This window comes from Acanthopagrus latus, chromosome 9, assembly GCF_904848185.1.
Source record: "Acanthopagrus latus isolate v.2019 chromosome 9, fAcaLat1.1, whole genome shotgun sequence".
NCBI lineage: Eukaryota > Metazoa > Chordata > Actinopteri > Spariformes > Sparidae > Acanthopagrus > Acanthopagrus latus.
In genome coordinates this window covers 12,042,225-12,061,976 of record NC_051047.1, presented here as the reverse complement: position 1 = coordinate 12,061,976, position 19,752 = coordinate 12,042,225, and the positions used below count along the sequence as shown (strand labels likewise).

Here is a 19,752-nt window from a genome sequence, read left to right as displayed (position 1 = left end):
TAATGTAAATGTGTATAAATGCTGCTTACAGTGGTGTTTCACTCCTCTTTTTTGGATGTTTTAATGGGTGGAATAATTATTGTTTACATTAAGTCAAATCGTACTCAAGTAGCTGTCTATTTTTAAGTGTTCCAGTTTTCAAGGGCATGAATATCCAGGTGTCCCAGCTGATGTAGACACCTGCCATGGAGGCTAGAACCTAGCCTCTGTCAGCTGTCCACTGTCCCACACAAAACAAAAGCCTGGCCTTGAGACCTCTCATCGGCCCCTATGATGAAAAACACTGATAGTGCGACTGCGGCCTTTGATAAGGACTGAATAAGTGATAAAGTTTGGGTGGAAAGTGCGTGACACAGGCAACGCTCAGCCTTGATGGGTAGTCGCCGCCTACGACAGCTTAACTGTCTGAAATCCCCCTGCTGACACACTGATCTGACAGGGCTTAACTGTTGGCTCAATACAGCAAGTAGAAGAAACAGGAGCATGTCCAGGAGGGCCCTGTGCCTTACATCCACAATCAGACACATCACATAGTGTATTGCTAAATATAATTCATAAAGCAGATGTTCACAAAGAAATGGAATGAGTGACTCAGAAGCAGAAAAGCAGTGAATCATTCACAATTACCCGCAATAAAAGACCGAGACAGACAATAACAGGGTTGGAGAGGGTCAATTATTGTATTAAGTTAAAAAAAAAAAAAAGTTCTCTCTCAGATTCTCAGTATCTGAACTTACTCAAAAAGATTAAATCAGGTCACCCTGACAACAGCTCTTGGATTCATGTTGTCCTCTGATTAGATTCATCTCACTGGAAACTGCTGGAACGATTTAAGTGAAACTTTTGCTAAAATGCAACCAAGGCTTTTTTTGTGAATGTATATGAGTCAAACCTTTGACGCTTGGAGGGTCCCTGAACATTTTACAACCACTTAACATTTGCTTCTTAGCATGTTTCTTAACTGGACATGTGCACATCCTCTTCCTGATAGCTCCTCCCTTCTCACTTACACAGGACAGCCCAACTAGATTTCAAAATAAAAGTACCTGTTTCACAATTAAAGCTATCTCTTGAAACGATGTATTACAAACAACCGTTACAAACATTGAATGTGTATACTGTGACTTTAGCTATCAAGATGTATACGTGTATACACCCAGGAAATAATTCTCAAGTGCATTTTTAGAATTTACGTCTGGGTAGATAAACTGCAGCAACAAGATGGTATCAAACATCAGGGACACACCATAAACACAGAGTCCACCTCTCTGTGTTCTGCCAGAGATGGCTCAGAACATGGACCACCTGTTGAGTGCAACAGCTTGATCCATGATGTTGTTTTGGACACAGGTCTCTGTGAAGATTTGTCAATTTCTGACATGATTCTGATATTAGCCTGGAGCAGCCTTAAATCCAAGCTGGATTAACCTCACTGCTGTCCTGATTTGCTTCCTCTCCTCCCTTGGGCAGTGTTGGACAGTCAGAAGATGCTCTGGACTTTGATCATTTCAGAGTTCACTGCCCTTGATCCAGAACACATGCTTTCTTTCCCACTGCTGATGAATGTATTTCTGCCATGGGTGATTGTTGTTTCAGTAATAAAGCTAAATAATGGTTACAAATGGTTAAAAAAAAACAACTGCACCATTTTAGCAGCAGGCATCTCAGGTATCCAGGTGATTTAGGTACCTAAACTCTATAGCAGTGAAGCAATTAACTGAATATTTGCTATGAATGAGAACAGGAGGAGTGTTGCCAAAACTGATATTACGAGGGCCTGGGATGGGGAGCACTGTGCTTTGAGCACAGTAGGGGTCAAAGCAAACACATCTGTTGCTATGTTTACACACCAAGCCACTTAGGAGTATTTCATAACATCAGTTCATATTTTTACACCACTGATTCATCTGTTTTGCTACAGCCATCTTCCTTTTAAGTTCAATTGGTTCAGAGGATGATCAGTATTCTAGATTGAGGGGTCAAATGGTCGTCTGCAAAATGTTTCTCTTAGGTTTTTCCTCCATTCCTGTAATTAATGTGATTAGCTCCTCTTGTAAAGAAACCTCACCAAAATGCACTTCACAAATCATGAAGAGAAAATGCAGCCGGTGTGTTATTAGTTGTGTCTATGACCACTCAAACTGTATATTTCTATTAGGTCTGCACAGCTAAGTTTTGGCAAAATGGTGCCTCTTACCCTTTCAGGAGAATCTGGCCAACGTGAATATGCACCAATCAGATGGAACATTGAAAGGTCAAACAGGTGAAGTAAATAGCATTGATCACCTCGTCACACTGCAACGTCCTGCTGGGAAACCTTTGGCTCTGGCTTTTATGTGGATGACATTTGACATGCACCATCCACCAAAACACTGCTGCTGATCAAGCACCCCCCATCATGGAAACGGCAGGGGGGTGCCACAACATAACAGCTGCTCTGCCAGTAATGGCCAGAGGTACGTGACAAAGAGCCAAAGGCATCAAACTGGCAACCGAATTTCCTAGATCCCAATCAGTGATGAAATGAGTCTTGCCGGTACAGTTCAACTGAGGAGACCCCATCGTGGACTCGGATCTGACTCTTTGCAGCATCAACACAAGACCTCTGTTCCATGGAATTTCAGCCAGGAAGGAAAGGAAAGCATTAATTTGCCTTTCAACTCTGGTAGAATTTCACATCTCCTGAGGAAAACACTTATCTTATTCAGTGTTAAACTTTCTTTTGCCACTACTTTTGCTTGAGCTTGGTGTAACTTTGTACCAGAGAGGAAGCATATTACATAGCCAGTAGGTCAGCCACTCAAGCAACAAAACACTGTTAAGAGGGGACTGATTGTCAGTGGGTTATCATTACTTCAGTAGTTACTTGTATCAGGATTAATTAACCTTAACTTAACCTTCATTCAAAAAAAATAGTCTAATTTGAGCAATGACATTTAGTGTTATCAAACTATTCACATAATCTTGAACACATGGTTATTATTACCACCATGATGAAATTCCTCCATGAACATTAACACAAGGCATTGCAAAACTGCAATGCTTCCCTAACAACTCCTTACAAAGGTCCTTGTGATTGTCCCATAATCTGAACCAAACAAAAAATGTTTTTGTGCCTTAAGTCTGAAACACACCGGGCCAACCATTGGCTGTCTGAAGCGTTTGGGGAGACTCGGACAAATTCGGGAACAAATCTGTTTGGTGTGTTCAGCTGCATTGGAACCTTTTGGAACCACGTGGGCAGTGTTTGCTCCGATTCAACATGCGAAGTCTGAGAAGGTTGGCTGTTGGCCGTCAGAGCCATTGGATTCTCTGATTGATTGTGTGCTAGCTGTATGACCATTCTGACTGGAGGGGTGCTGGCAAATCAGCGTGGTGTGTGGGAGGGGTGGAATACTGTGTGCACTTTGTTTTTCTATGCATGCCGTTTCGTCATTTCCTGTTTTGATGTTTTGGATACTGGCATGAGACTTGTGCCACCAAGCTACTGTGGAGTTGGCAGCACATCGAAGCAGTATATTCAATCAACTTTTGAACTGGTCAGACGTGAGGCAATGGACTGGTCGGATAAAGGCAGTTGGCCATTGGTTTGAGTCTGGGCGGTGTGTGGGGGCCTTTATCCTAACCATAGCTTTACCACAGTGTTATCACATTATCAAACAGAAGCCACAGACAAATAAACTATCAGAAAACACTTCTACCTGTCTTCCCAAAGGACATTTCGTTGTCACGGGTGTCACAAAATGTTTTCTCAGAATTCACAAGCATAGCAGCAAACCACAGAAGTGAAGTCATAACATCAGTGATTGATGTAACTTGAGGACATTCAATCTATTTTCTCTGTGAAAAAAGATTCTCAGTGAAATGAAAAACTGATTCTCTCTGTTGTGTTTAGTGTCCATTGCTATTTGACAACAATCTTACCACATACTGGGGTTTAATGCCCAGGCTTAAGGCCTATTGGTGGCTAAATAAAAGACAGCTCAGAAGCTTTTTGGCACTCTGAGCCTGCACTGAGGAGTCTGCCGAGAGGATGAAAACACCAAATTAATCCCTGCACTGCCATTCTTGTCCTTCAGTATGAAAGCCTCCAAAATCCTCTTGTACAATCACATCAGTTCATCCAGCAGAGCAGACTGCAGGTTGAACAGGAAGAGGTTTGTAAAGTATCCAGTGTGAACCCAAATGTTTGCTTTGTACAGAGGCTTTGTCAGCATTCTACTAGATGTAGTGCTTTAATAGATTTTTAGCCGTTAATCTTTCCTGTCTTTCACAATCTGGAAGTTTGGATGTATTAATTCACAATGCTGATCCAGTACAAGTCATTTTAATGGGTGTATGATACATGTATATTTTGTTGGTTCTAACACATGTATGAGGCATTTTGACTCTGACACATCATTCCTCAATTTCTCTCTTCACCTTTTAATAGTCTTCAACAGAGAGATAAATCACCCTTTTTGTCCTTATATTATAGACAGATTTTTGGACTTTATCAGAGCCAAACTGGGAAACCTATCAGCCTGTCTTGTTGCCCTGACATTAGCGGACAGTCAGATTCGGTATGAGTTTCAACTGATTTGATGCGTATGTAAGACAGACTTCTAATAAGCATGGAAGAGTGGGATATCAAGCTAATGCACAGGATTACTAAGAAAGGTGAGGTTACACAAATATTAGATACTGAAATTGCATTTGTTCCAGTGGTCTGGTGGGATGAGTGGACATCACCGCACTCTGGATTGAGTCTTAAATTTCTGTCATGAAACCCTGTGCATGGACCATAGAGTTATATACCATATTTTGACTGCAAAGTCACCAGATTTTAAGCATGCTTTTATCAGATTTGAGCAGTAATTCTATATATGCGGTTTTTGTATCCCAGTGACCATTGAAAGGGAAATAATGGCTCTCTCTTTTCAGAGTGGCAAGACTTGCCTAAAAGTACTTTGCGCAATGCAAGTGTCATCTATCATCTACAAAGTGGATAAACGTTTGTCTCTTTTGAGCAGCCATTTCTCCATCATCAGTGCTGTTGTTCTCTACCAGACTTAGCTATCACACATAGAGAGATGCTGGGACTGGCTGTGCTGCACTACGTCATGAATACACATGGACACAACCTGCAAATAGCTCAGTATGTGAGTCGGATCAAACGGCTGTGGATGCTCCAGACTATGCTGGAATTTAAAACAAATTCAGTGTCTCTGCACACTGTAAAAAGGTTTGATAGAGTCTTGGTAACCCCTGATAGGTTTGAATGAGATTGAGATCTGCTAAACCCTGAGAGTGATTAACTGCATGCACCCACGTCTGTTCTTTATACTACTGAAGCTAAAGAACTTTATGTTCACAGAGTGCAGTGCTGTAGCTTTCAGTGGTGTGTTTTGCAGTGTTATTGCCAAGTCCTTCATCACACATCATTGATTTTTTTTCCTACTGACTTCGTTGGGGCCTGACATATATGTACAGCATATTAACAGCACCTGTTTCATATAAGAAATCAGCAGCCCACAAGTAATCAATAAGAAATCATGTCTTGGCAAAGTCACATCAACACAGTGTAATGCATGTTGTCAAGGCAAGCGTAAGCATATTTGCCGACTCTCTTTGAAGACACCGTATTTGGAGTGATCTAATATCTCTCCTCTGATTACAGATGCAATTGCTATCTGGTAATGGCAGTTACACAACAATGTCAAAACACTGTAGCGGGGAAAACAGTCCAACCATGTCTTGCCTGCCAAGGTGATGAATAGGAGGGGAAAAAAAATACAATCAAGCTGATCAGTGATCGTGCTCCACCATTCCATGTGAGTTAAGGGACAGCAGCATTTTCTATGTCTTTGGGATGTAATTTATTTGTTTATACTTACAGCAGCAGTTAGTTTCAGTTAAAAATGTTGCTAGTAGCAACCAACTCTAGCAGTTTAACTGACAGTTACATCCTCCATTTTGTCAAATCTGTGACCAAAAAAATAACAAGTGTCTCTTGTCGTCGAAGAAATCCTCGGCTGTTAGCTGTATGTCTTCGGTTTATTGTAGCCATATGTAATTTGAGACATTAAAGAAAAAAAATGTTGTTTTTTTTTGATGATTTCAGTTCTTCCTGAGGTAGTTAGTGATTAAATAGCTCAACTGGATTTGGAAGCCTGATGTAAGAGTGTTCACGGCTGGAGAAAAAATCAGGACTGAACATAGCCTCCAAGACCAACTGAGGTCAGTTTGACAACAGGGGATACAATATGGAGGCGATTTACAGCAGCTCTGACCACTACTATTAGACTACCGCCAGAGTGGTATTAGAAAACAGAACTTGGTGGGGCTAGCAGGTTAGCATGTTATTTTCATTAGACACCTCTGCAACACAATATGCATATGTAATGTCAACGCTGTTGTTGGTAATTAATGGCACATTTTGGAGATTTTTTAAACCAAAATTATGGCCATATCTTTCAAAGTTGCTCCTGTAATGTAGATGTTAACTTGATTTATTCATCTAATTAATACACAACTTAATTCATCAATGATGTACTCCCTATCAGTACTTAATGTTGTTCTTACACTGTTGATAATTTTATTGATCCTAGACCAAGGAACAATATTATTAAGTTAACAGTCAGCGTATACTTTTACAAATCCTTCTGGGTTATTATCCAATAATGTTTTCACAGTTTTTATATTTGCTGAAGGCCAACTCCTGTCCTCAGCTTTAATCGAAAGTATGTTTTGCTCACTGCACAGCCCTGCACCTACATGGTGAAGGTAGTGGATGCATAAAAAAAGAAAAAGATAACAAAGCGGTTCAAATGGAGCAAACTGGAATTTATTTTTTACAATGTATCTGTCCCGGGGACAAGGGGGATCTACATTAGTGTTGTATCACAGCAGCAGTGCTTCATCATCCTCTTGTCAGGTAATCAGCGTTCAAATTATGTGGGAGGTAAATCATACTTCTGGTACATTTGCTAATAGATTAAAATTTTAAAATAAAGACTGATCTCTAACCATACACATGCACACACAAAAACACTTCACAAGTAAAGTGTGTACTCTTACAAAAGACACACTCATTATTAAGATTATCTCATTCCTGTTTCTTTTCTCTAGTCTTTAAATGCATATGTTTGGTGTTGATGTATTCCAAGTAACAAAAGTCATTGAATCATAATACACTTACAAGTATCCCTCCCAAACCAGTGTGGAACCAACACACATTCAAACAAATACAAACTGGATAAAGCTGATATTATAGCCCTGTCCTCTTATGGACAGTACCTACTTCTCAAATTCTACTCTTACGATGTTGTTCAAGCCCTATCATGCATGGAACAATCCAGAGTAAACTGTGGAAGAAAAGTCTTTGCTCTGCACATTGTATGATATTCATTGTCATGCTCCCCCTTTCCTTCTCACCTTTCATAACTCAACTAAAGGTGAAGGTTCAACCTATGCTAATGAATTGATCAGGATCAGTCGTGCCACCCTTGTGATTAGGTTAATATCCTGCCGTCAACTGTGTGAAGTCTGAAAAGTGCGTACAGTCGTTGTGTATGCATTGGGGGTTTAATGGTGGACGATTATATTGAAGGGATGACAGGATGGATAAAAGATAAACATCATCATTCTAAACGTTCATGACAGAGCAAGCATTAGACTCATGACTGATTGTTTAATTTCCCATCATGATGGTTACTTACAATCCTGGTGTGGTATGATATTTACAGTATATGATTCACTGTTAGAAGTGGTTCCCCTGAGGCCACAGATGCTGATTACTTCTGAGGCGGCCGTCCCTTAGGTGTGTTCCTGGGTAGACACGGTGTGTAGCCCACACAGTGTCAGAGCTGTGGCTTGTCTAATGAACACCAGGGATGCAGTCAAGCTCACAGCTACTGGTCACATGTACGGACCAGTGGGTTTAAATCAAAAATATGTTTTTTTCCATGCCATGTGTCTTTTCTCACACTCACACAAAATATAGAATGAGTCACAATGCTGGGGAAGGATAATACAACAGCTGTTGTGGGATTGGGGGCTTATTATTTATTAGCTGCCGTACAAACAACTGCATGTTCGTCAAGCTCATTAATCTGTGCAAAAGACTGTTTTGCCCATCTTAAAGGAGTAATTTGTCTTAGTTGAAAATGTAAAAAATAGCTAAAATTATCCAAGAATTTGATTAAATTTAAAAACCATGATGAAGTGATATTTGTTGGGGTCTGTACAGAATACATGTTTTGTTACATCTGGAAAACAAGATGATGCAGGCTAGGGCATCGCTGCAGCCCTACAGTACTTCATTATAATGCTGTTTGGTCACGTTTTATCTTTAGTTTGCCAAACAACACAAACACAGCTAAGCAAATAGGTCCTACTCAGTAGTGTCTGGTTGTGTCAGTAATGCATCAACCTCTAACAAAAACTTCTCTTTCTCCTAAATGTACACTATTTCCATTTCAATAACATATTCACTCCAAAATCCGATATTCCAAAATGAAATGGAATGGAAATTGCAGCTGTTTGATTAAAAGCCCATTTGATCAAATATGAACTCCTATGCCCATCTGAGAACCTGCAACAGCAAATGAAAGATTGTATGGATCAGTGACCCAGGATGTGATCATTTTAAATACAGGATTAAGGTGAAGTTGACTAAACAATTACGCCGCACCCCAGCACCCCTGCAAAGTGTTGTCAGAGAGGGACTCGTTCAGTGGAACATCTGTACGTGGGGAGGTGAACCTTAGCATTAAAATGACTAAATCCCTGCAAAAGAAAATGATAACAGCTGCTCGCTTGTTTACATTCGTACCGTCCTTAACTTGCCATTTTGAAAATGATGACATACAGATGGAGGAAATGGAGGAAAAGGCAGAATGAGAAAGCTGGCTAATGGCAGGCTTATACCCGCAGTCAACATCAGTGATCTGATCGGCTCGCTGGTCGCAAATAGCTTTTTATGTGAAACCTGTATTTGATTGTACTGAACTTTTCCAATGTCTTTTGTAACTCATGCATTTTAAAATCAGCTCCTTACGTTGATCCCCTGCACTGCAAAAACATTATTAAGCAAGTGTCATCATGAATGCTCCCGGTGTATTTATTGTCGACGTAGTCAGTCCATCAGTGGCTGATGTCTGCGACAGATGGCATTAAAAACAGATGCTATCAGTAACGGTTGAGCTCCATTTGGATCTAATCACTGATGCTCTATGTGACCTTTGTATGTGTGTGCATGTGTTGATGTGTGCATACGTGTGTGAAAGAGACACAATGAAGTACAATGTTCCAGTGTGTCAGTCAGTTTAATCCTTCTACTCCTAAAAACTGTTTGCTACATCAATATGGAAGCACTCATCTCTTTGTCAGCGTATCTGTCGCGCGCGTGTGCGTATGTGTGTGCATGTACGGGATTAGTGTGTTTTTAAACTAGCCACCCCGCAGCAGAGAGCTAGACAGACGACAGTATTTTACCCCATTACCCTCTAACTTTTAAATCTTCATCCATCCCATCTGTGTGGCCTGTGACCTCTACAGTCACTCTGATACAGCCTCCACAGAGGCTTAGCCGCACCAGTAATCACAAAATTAACCGCTGCTGTACATCCATGTCAAAGGTCTCGTACGCTAACAAACACTGTGGTCAAAAGATGCTTCAAGGAGCAAACAGGATTTTTCAGATGCTCGTGTATCATTTGTGACCCAAAAGTGACAAAGCATAAGAGGACTCATTCTCTAGACTGGACGTCTGCAGCATCTCAGTAATTGGACAGAGCTTTTCGTCCAAGCTTTGGAAACATTATCTCTTGAGAGGCACACAGTCTTATTGGGGAGAACGATTTGAGGGCGTGTGACTTCCTCCCTACCTTATGCCACAATGACATGCAAGCATTTGTAAGGGCAGCATAAACACTCGGCTCTGCATTACTGAAATATAAAGGTCCAGCATGTGAGCTTTAGCAGCATGTAGCTTCTGTGGCCACTAAAAACATGAAAGGCCTTTAATATAGAGTGCAGTAATGAGTCCTACGTCCTAAAAAACTCTGAGAATGGGTTTTCTGGTTAAATACCTGAAATAAGGTCTGTGGTTACCACAGGCTTCGAGAAGAACAGCATGGTTTAGTAATTGTATCCCTTATTGAAGTTAGCTGGAGGCTAAACTGGTAGTCGGAAGTCACTTGAGGGCATGCTGTGCGGAGGAGCAGCATAACTTTGTACTCGTGAAGTCACTGCGTTTTGGCTTCATGCACCACTGAGTAACTTTCATAGAAGCTAACGGGGCCTCACCTCCAATGCAGGATTCATTCTTTTTTCCTTTTTAGATTCATGCATGGAAAAGGACCTGCTCCCTCTGCAGATATAAAAGGCTCATTCCAAGGTAACAGAAACACAACAATTTCTAGTTTCAGATGAATTGACACCAATGAGAACATATAACAGAAGCATTAGAAGACTTGTCACAGCTGATTTTTCAAATCATTATCCATTATTTTTTGAGCCACCCAGTTTCACTTCAGAGTTGCAGAGCAGGGTGAGCTTTTCCCACCAAGGAACCTTCTGGAGTTCACTTCCACACCAGCACTGAGACACACAATATGATGCTGTCTGAAATCCAGGTCTCTTCCAAACTGAGCGGGGCGGAAGCATGGGATCTGATATGAGTGGAATCCATTCACCGGTGTACATAATCTTGTCTCCATTCCAAAATAAGAGAGATTGCAGATCTGATACAAAGCATGCAAAAATGTGCTGTGTGTGTTCAGCCTGCTGGTGTCAGTGTGACCCTTTCTCCAAGAAGGGTCTCTAAGAAGCACTTATGGCACATCAGAGCTTCAGACCAGCTCTTTGAAGTGCTACCGTGGCGATGAGATGATGGGGATAAGGAATGGCCCTAAGATTGTGCTGGGTTTGTGTGTGTGTGCATTCCTGTGTGCAGGTGTGTGTATGGTAGGTGATAGAGATGTTTGGATCTCACTGTTCCCTCATCTGGGTGACGTGCACAGATGTGGTATCTGTGTCAGTAGCGTGGGAGAAAAGTCTTCAACACATTTTGTTGGTGTGTGAGAAAAAGTACAACTTACTTGTTACGTGCGCATGCAGCCTGTTCCAGTCGCTTCAGCTTACTTCACCTATTCGCGCTATATTTCTATTTCTACTTTGCACAGAGCATCTGGAACAAAAATGATTCCCTCCCCGGGGATTAATAAAGTATTCTGATTCTGATGATACTTCTGATGAGATTTTGCATGTAATATACAATTATGTGGACTACAGGGAGGATTTTTTTTGTGTGTGTGTGTAAACCTGTGCACAGTCATAATTTTGATATTTCCAGGAACATGTCTGATTAGAGTCCTTTCCGTACATATACATTTATACATCATCGAGTATTAGCTCTCTGAGGTTCAGCTCCTTACACTACATTTATGATGTATCTCCTGGCAATTTCTCAATGGAGTCCCTGAATGACATGCTGGATTATTAATAATGCCACCACCTCTCAGTGGCTCCATGTCATCCTTTGATAATCCCATCAAATCAGCTGAACTATCCAGTTATGAAACAGATACCCAGCCCATACACCAGCTGATGCCTGATAATAAATGGGACACAATGGTAAGCTCTTTATGATTCCATGTGTTTCCTGTTGTGATAGATGTAAAGAATAAAAGACTTTCGCATAAGATGGACTTAGTGTGTGTGCTAGCTGCTCGCTGAACTACAACAGTGGCTTTTAAAAATGATTGATCTATGTGCACCATACAAAAGATTAAATACAGGCTCCTCTTGACACAGCTGGGAAATTCCTCATCTGTGTTTAGTCACCCTGGATTGTTAATGCACAGACATGGAACTGAGCATAAAGACTGGTAAAACAGAAAAGAGGCATATTTTCTAATACAATGTTGGATTTCATTATATTTTCTATTTGTCACAGCAACAGTAGTCATGGGAAACAAGAACCATGAAGGGAAAAATGTTCCATTCATCTAACTGCTTGTAAATATGAGACTACCTGCCTGAATACTGAAGAGCCCCTTTAATCATCTCTCTGAGAATGCAAAGAAGCAAATAGTAGGAAAGACTCTGTGTGTGCGCGTGGGTGTGTGTGTCATACAGTTTGTTCTCCCAGACTTTCTGGCTGCATTATGTACAATGGATGTTGCCAAAATTGCATCAGGACTATAGACGTGTACCATAAGAAATCAGCCTTGGATTATGATCTAGTGTATCTACAGGAGCTTATTTTCCATGTAAAAGGCCCATCTGTTGAAATAGATTTAATAATGTAAAGTTGGAGTTAAACTGTCCACTGGGATGTTGTAGAATTAAAGATGTTTTGTTAATAATCCACAAGACTTTCTTTGCTGCACGTTTGCCCTTGTTGGCCACCGTACACATGACTCTCACATGAGGGTTGCGAGACGTTTAGGCTGAAAACAAACAATTTTGACAGAAATAAAATAAAAATAAAAATGAAGGATCTGGGCAGGTCTTTTTATATTATCACGTCGACAGTCTTTTACCTCTGCTTGGTTGTGATCGGCCAAATCAGCGCATTGCCAAATTACATCACACTGAGTTGCAGCTAGGTTTAAACATTTTGCTGGCTAATGACTTTGCATTTTGCCCCTAAGCTCTTTGCTGCTGGATCCATATTGCGTCAACAAGGTTGTGAGCGGGTTGCTTGGTTTTTACGTTTCAGGATAGTACATTTTGCTTTTTATTTCAAGTGAAAATTTCCTTGAACATATGCCATTACTCCCTGCTTGTGCAACCCAACACACATCCCGTTTAGCTTAGGGGTAGGGTGTCCTGATTGTTGTTGGGATAGAGGAGAAGGGTGGAGTGTTAGGGTTACATGGCCCTCCAAACTTGCGTTTTTCAATGGTACAGGATTATGAGAACTGCACTTTTTCAATGTACTACGGCTATAGGTGAAGATTTCAACCACTACCCATGTTCTGAAGGGCTATGGGGGCACTCAACAGTGAGGGGGGTAAAAATCAGAAATAGCATTGAGCCTCTGAGTCTCTTTATGTCAAAGAGTCTCAGTGGCTAAAGAGGAGGCTTAAAAGGATTCAGACTGGTAGTCCTGCCATCAAATCAGTGAGTATGAGCACAGCACGCACGTGCACACACAGATATGAAACCACACACATCAACACCATCCATGCAAGCATCCTCTTCAATGTCAAAGTAAGCTCGAGATAAATGCAACCCTGTTGAAAACAGCATTCTATGGCGTCAGTGGGTGACTAAATAGGATGCCTGCTCCATCCAGGTTCACAGTTCTCATGGGAATGGCATATTGATTGACTTAGAATATTGTGTGTTCCTTTAATTTAAAAAAGGAGGTAGAAAAATTGAGGATATATGAGAGGAGCCTTTGGTGAATAGTGGAGATGAGGGGCTGAAGAGCAATAGTGGAAGATCTGGATGGATGTGGAGCGGGAATTCCAAGGACCCACAAGCGCCGGATGTGATGAAAACTGAATGGATGGGAGGAGATTTGCAACGATCTGACACTGAAATATCAGCTGACAGCAGCGGAGAAAGGAACAGTTTTAAAGTTTGACAGCAACGAGATGATTGGCTCCCCGAGGTCGTGGCAAAGCTGAAAGAGTGAATGTCCTTGTCCCACTGATCGAGTCTGAGAGTGGGAAAAGGAAGAAAGAAAAGAGAGAAGGAGACAGAAAGAGAATGTAAATATAGAGTAGCTTGATGATAGGCTTATGTTCTCATTATGCGATTCATAATCACAGGCTTCATTCAAAGGTCACAGATCCACTTGCAAAAAACAATTTAACATGCACATAACAATGGCTGATTGGGCTGTTATAATGCATTCTCTCTCCACATTTCTTTGCCATGTCCTCCTTTCCTGTTTGCCATCGAGAGAAAAAGCCCTCAGCTCTGTGTTTTGAAGTGAGTGACTGGCTGTGCTGGCACCGATCCTATATATACATGCACGGGTCCAGATGGAGACAGATGACTAGGACAGAGCAGGAGTGGGAAAAAAAAAATGTGTGAGGGAACGAGAGAGCATCAGAGCGAGAAAGACAGAAAACCAGAGTGTCCTAAAGCTCCAAACGGGTTCTTCCTCCGATGATTTCTTCTCATATGCCAGATGCTGTAAGGTGAGTGGGGGGCATTAGTACAGCAGGCACATGTGAAGTGTGAGGTATGGCACACAGAGTGATGCATGCCAGACAGAGTACTTCTGCCTGGCAACCATACATTATCCACTCTGACTTTTGATGGACTTTATATTCTGAGTATTTGAATATATCAGCCGCCTTACCCACCTGCATGAACCCCTGCAGTGTCCACGGCTGAAGGCTTGCAGCAGCTCCACTGAGGATTAGAGATGTCAGGCGTTTGCGTTGTACAATATTGAGTGAGGTTGCTGTTGAGTTATGCAGGAGAAATGCAATGGATGTTACATGTAAATGTCACCTATTTTATATTACCTTTTGACAGTCTAGGATCCTAGAAAACCGTACAGTCAATTCCACGCTGTTGCCTAACAAGGCTGCTACAGGCCGCTGCACCCACAGTGTAAGAAGGAGCGCTACGGCAGGTCCTCTGCTCCACCAGCAGTCAGACTCCTCAACACAGACACAACATAATGTAACACTGTCAAGCTGTTTCTCTGCCACCATAACCCACCATATTTAATGTCCAAGCTACTTTTCACTGCTTATCTCAGGCAGATGTCATATTGACTCATATGCACTGTATAAAAGTATACTGTGCTATACATACACACTGTCATGGTTTGCATAAATGGCAACATTGAGGCAGAAAATAAGACGGGGGGGGGGGGGACAAGTCCGAAATGCAAACAACAAAAGGAAAAACGAAACCGAAATACAAAACTGAAGACAAACCTGAAGCCACCGAGAACAAAGCGGGAGCACAGAGGACATACGAGGACCAGGGGACGGGAACACAGGGGACGCAGGATGAAAACAGACGAACTGACAGAGACTGAGGGGGAAACGACAGATTTAGATACACAAGGGCTGATGAACAAAAGAAACACAGGTGTACAAGGAAAAAAGGTGCCGTGTCCCTTTTGTTGGTTGGTTGGTTTTCCACAAAACTTGCATGCAGGATGGTGTTAAAGCTGGTGAACCACAAGTGCCTCCAGGGAGGGAACATCCAAATTCAGAACCAGGTGAAACCAGTCAGGGTGATCCCACAGGTGGGCAGAAACTGCAAGGAAGGAATGAAGTGATCTGAAACAAGAGTAGAGCTGAGTATTTCAAAGCAAAACAGCAAACATGGAACATTAACGATGTGGTTAATATCGACTGCCCACATTAACAGTGTGGATCCAGATAGAGGGACTGATCCATGTTTTCTTTATATAAGGATAGATAGAGCATTTTCAAAATGTTTGTTTCCCAGGGGATTGGATGTGGATGTGCTGAAAAAAAGGCCAAATTAGGTACAATATGATGTGGATCCGAAAAATCTAGTGGAATAAATATGATTTATTTGATATTACTGGATTAGATGCGGCTTAATTAAAGGGGGCTGCTGGGCTTCAGTGAAGGTTTGCGGTCTACTGTTTCACATTCTTGTTATAATTATTATTCACCTTATTCAATATTATTCTGTGTTGCATTTTTTTTTGTCTTGCTGTTTTTTTTGTCCATCACTCAACCACTTTTTTTTTCCTTCTGCTTGACTCTTGAGCTGCACGTAAATTTCCCCTGTGAGAAATCAATAAAGTCTGATCTTACCAAAGCACGCATCTGTCATCTCCCATTAATTAATTGTGTTACATGCAATCACAGAGAGAAACAGCGGGCTGGTGAACTTAAGGCAAGGACGCTAAATGTAGCTCCTTGGACTATTTTTCAACAAGGTCATTATATTTAGTTGCTGGTGGTGGCTTCCCTCTCCTTCCTGAGTAAAATCCAGGGAGACCTGGTGATTGGATGCACCTCATCAGTAACCGAGGGACGATGAGAAACGATTAGCGCGTAATGGGGCTTCTCTGGCTGTGACTGACACAATGCCACTCAGCCTGTCGTAAGCATTTTTTTACAACCCGGCGCCCAACTACTGCTCATCTAATCAACTACGCTTAAGCGTCTGTTTAATTATGCCTCACCCATTAAGCCCTTAACAGTGACCCAAAATGATGCTCATGGGTCAGAAACACACACACACACACACTTTTTTTTTCTTTGTATGTGAATGACACTGCTGCATCTGACGTGTGTGAATTTCCACTGTGGCAGATGATCTTCTTTAAATCCCAGCAGTCCTAATGTTGCTTTCCTCCCCTCCCTCTTGTTATAAAACCAGAACACACACACACGCACCCTGCACACACTCTGCTGCATAAACAAGTGAGGAAAAAAAAACAAAAACAGGAGGATGTGCCAGAGACTTGGCTTGAAAAATGTTACAAGGGAATGTAACATAAGAACATATGAGGCTCTTTTTTTATGATGTGAAACACTGAACCAGGCTGACCATTTCCTCTCACAAGGAGAAACACACAAGGTGCAACATCTCCTTGAGACATGCAGAAAGTAATTGGTCCTGATTCAACTTTGGCCGGGTGGTGAGAAAGTGAACTGAAGCTTGTGTGAGGAATGTTTATCAATCTCTGTTATTCATCATCCAGAAGATGCCCCCAACAGAACTGACAAATGACTGATCTGTGAAGAATTAGCGTCGAACGAATCAGAAGAATGCAAGAGCAAGAAATAATGTGTTTCACAATGGCCATCTTCTCTGTACATTCGATTTTGGTTTTTTTGTTTTTTTTGTTTTTTTTGAGTTACAACTGAGGCCAATCTACACTTGTATGTGATGTGGTATTTCCTTTAATGCCTGCACTGTACTGACCCCTGTTGGTGGGTTTATGGCAACACAGAGTTGATCCACAGCTTCACCATAAATCATGAACATACATTTCCAAAATGAGTAAAAATAACGTTAATGTATTGTGAATCAACCTCATAGCACACGTGTACACTCTTGCAGTGGGATATTGGATGCTCACTATTGGCAGGCTAGTAGAGGATTAGTGAGCTGAGCACGTCACCCACCCCTCCGCCCCACAGGCTGAAATAGAAATGAGGGCTTTAATCCGAAGTGGAAGGGCCACTGGCACAGAGTGCAAGGAGAATATGCAATTTGTTATTGTTCCTCAGTTTCCTAATCCAACACTGTGCTATCCCCGAGTGATACTGAGCCTGTCTGCACACAGTATAGTAAAAAAAAAACTAAACAAAAAAAACAGCTCAGCCTATTTCACTGACCCACAATGATTTAATTCTCTCAGGGTGAGACAAAAAGTATGAATGAAAACAGCTGCAGTCTTCACAAATGCCAACTCAGGAATCATTCCATAACATCGGCAATGCGCCATAAACAGCTGAATAAATGCATGTTGCTGACATTAAATATTTAAAGGTGAAGGCAATTTGCCCCAGCAGGTCCTGGTCAGCGGTTTCATAAAATGTGATAGGAAGATATGTCCATTCCTCCAGCATTACCTCTCAGCCCACAGTGTATTTAAAAAGTGAGGCATTTATTTAATGAACTAAATACTTAACAGCAGTAACAGCCAGAGTACATTGTGTGAATCATTTCCTCAGCTGATGCGAAGATGAACTCAGTGCTCAGCACAAAAATTGTAGGATTCATTCATCATTATTCTGTCCACTTTTTTTTTTTTCATGAACGTTTCTGTACTCTTGGATTCATGCAACCAGTCCTTAAAATTTAAACCCACTGATACTGCCATCTGATGTCTCTGGAAGCACACTGTGTATAACCCACAGCGTTTCTCTCTTCAGTCTACACACAAATGAAAACTACCAATGGTGGAAAGTACATTTACTCAAGCACTGTGCAACAGCACAATTTTGAAGTTATTGTATATTACTTGAGTCTTTTTTTTGCCATGCCACTTTCTATTCAGATTTAAAATACAAACATATAGGATATTAATGATGATGTGTTATCATAGGTTAATATGAGATAAAACTCTCTCAAGATACCCATCAATATATCAAACAATTAAAATCAGCTCCACCTTTACCAGCCACCACATGAATGTGACGTTTCTGGAAAAACTGTTGCCTGATGTGCAAGTGCCCTCTAGTGGAGAGCAGCTTTGCTCACAAGTAAATTGAAAGAACAAGACTGGACAAATCCTACTGTAAAATTATTGTAAAATTCATTAATACATTCTTTAGTCAGTCCAACTAAAACAAAAACATTTTAGTTTTAATTTTCATGTAAAATATCTGAAACACTTTATGGTGTCAGCTTTGACTATTGAATTTGTCTTAAAGGTCCTATATTACACTGTTGTTCATCAATTTCACACAGCTGTCAGAGGTTGATATGCATTGCCCCAAACCCATCCGTGGTCCAGAAATTCAGCTCTCTCAAAGTCGCTCAAGTGAGCTCTACTCAGAGCAGGCTGTTTCTGAATAATGTTAGTTTGTTTGTATGTGTTGTTACAGTTACTAGCATGTAGCTAATGGCTAACAGCTAGCGAAAGTTGTGTTTGTCTCCAACACGGTCTCCAAACTCTTAGACACTGTTCGCACAGTCTCTGTCTCCAGTCTGCACATGTTTCCAGATTTTTACTGTGACAGCCAAGCTCCATCGTAATATTATTAACATTAAACTTGCTTCAAACGCCATTGCATAGTGGACCGAAGCGGAGCTAACTAGTTAGCCAGTTACCAGCTAACTTCCCCATACTCATAGGCAAGTGTAAATTCTATCAAACCACAGCGACACTTACCTGTGGCTGGGGTGCAGTTGCTGGGTCCAGTATGGTTGGGACTGATCCTTTTATGAGTGTCAGTGTCGAGGCAAAGCCAGTTTTGTACTGACACTCGTTGTCTAACTCTGAGCGATGACATTGTGAAACCTTTCATTACGTAACGAAAGGAGCTGAATCTCAACAGCCTGTAGGAGCGCCGTTTTACCAGTGGGTGAGCTGCAGAGACAATGCAGGAATCCCTTGTTTTCCCCATTCTGGGAGTTGGCAGGCTCAGGGAGGACCAGCTTATATATGTAGAGACCAGAGAAAACATGTTTTTTATAATATGGGACCTTTAAATAACGGCAAACTGATTCATTTTATATTTAGTAGGTTGTGTAAATGAAAAAAGACACCTTTAGTCGCAGTCACCAGTTGTTATTTCACTATTTTCCTACATTTTAGCATTCAAACAACTAGTGAATTAATCAGGAAAATAATCAGGGGATGAGTCCATAATGAAAATAATCATTAGTAGTAGTCATATACAACATAGTCAAAAGTTATCTCCACCTATCTTAAAGAGGAAGTAAAAGAATACACTTCCATAAGTCAGAACAGATAACTTTTTACTTTCACTCCCTTCTTGTGTTTCCCTCTTGTATTAATGCTGGCCCCAGCATTAGCATCATGGCTACTGCTGACTGCCTGGCTACTGTCCAAAGCAAAACCAACCAAATCCTAACTTGACCTAAAAACTCGGATGTCAGTGCTATTTAAAGGCAGAGTGAAATATGGCATAAGTACTGTAGACAGGTTTTGTTACTCAGTGATCTAGGAGAGAGAATGACTCTGTGCTATGGGTAAATACACATCAGCGGAGGAACAGACACTGACAGATTTGACACAATACTGGCCCTCGCCATTAAGTCAATTCATGTCTGTTGACTCTTGTGTTTCTATCATTTTACCTCGTCCCCTTCTTTGCCTCCTCC

The 19,752-nt window shown here is 41.3% G+C and overlaps 1 long non-coding RNA gene across 2 annotated transcripts; it reads right to left on the bottom strand.

The window, feature by feature from the left end:
* Positions 1 to 11,904: 11,904 nt before the first annotated feature.
* Positions 11,905 to 18,954, bottom strand: LOC119025885. Of its 2 annotated transcripts, none has more exons than XR_005076952.1 (4): positions 18,797 to 18,954; positions 14,478 to 15,225; positions 14,313 to 14,361; positions 11,905 to 14,137 (listed from the first exon to the last, which is right to left on the bottom strand). It is a non-coding gene; the product is annotated as an uncharacterized LOC119025885 (long non-coding RNA). The 2 variants fall into 2 exon arrangements; XR_005076953.1 differs by having other exon boundaries at positions 11,905 to 13,657.
* Positions 18,955 to 19,752: the final 798 nt, after the last annotated feature.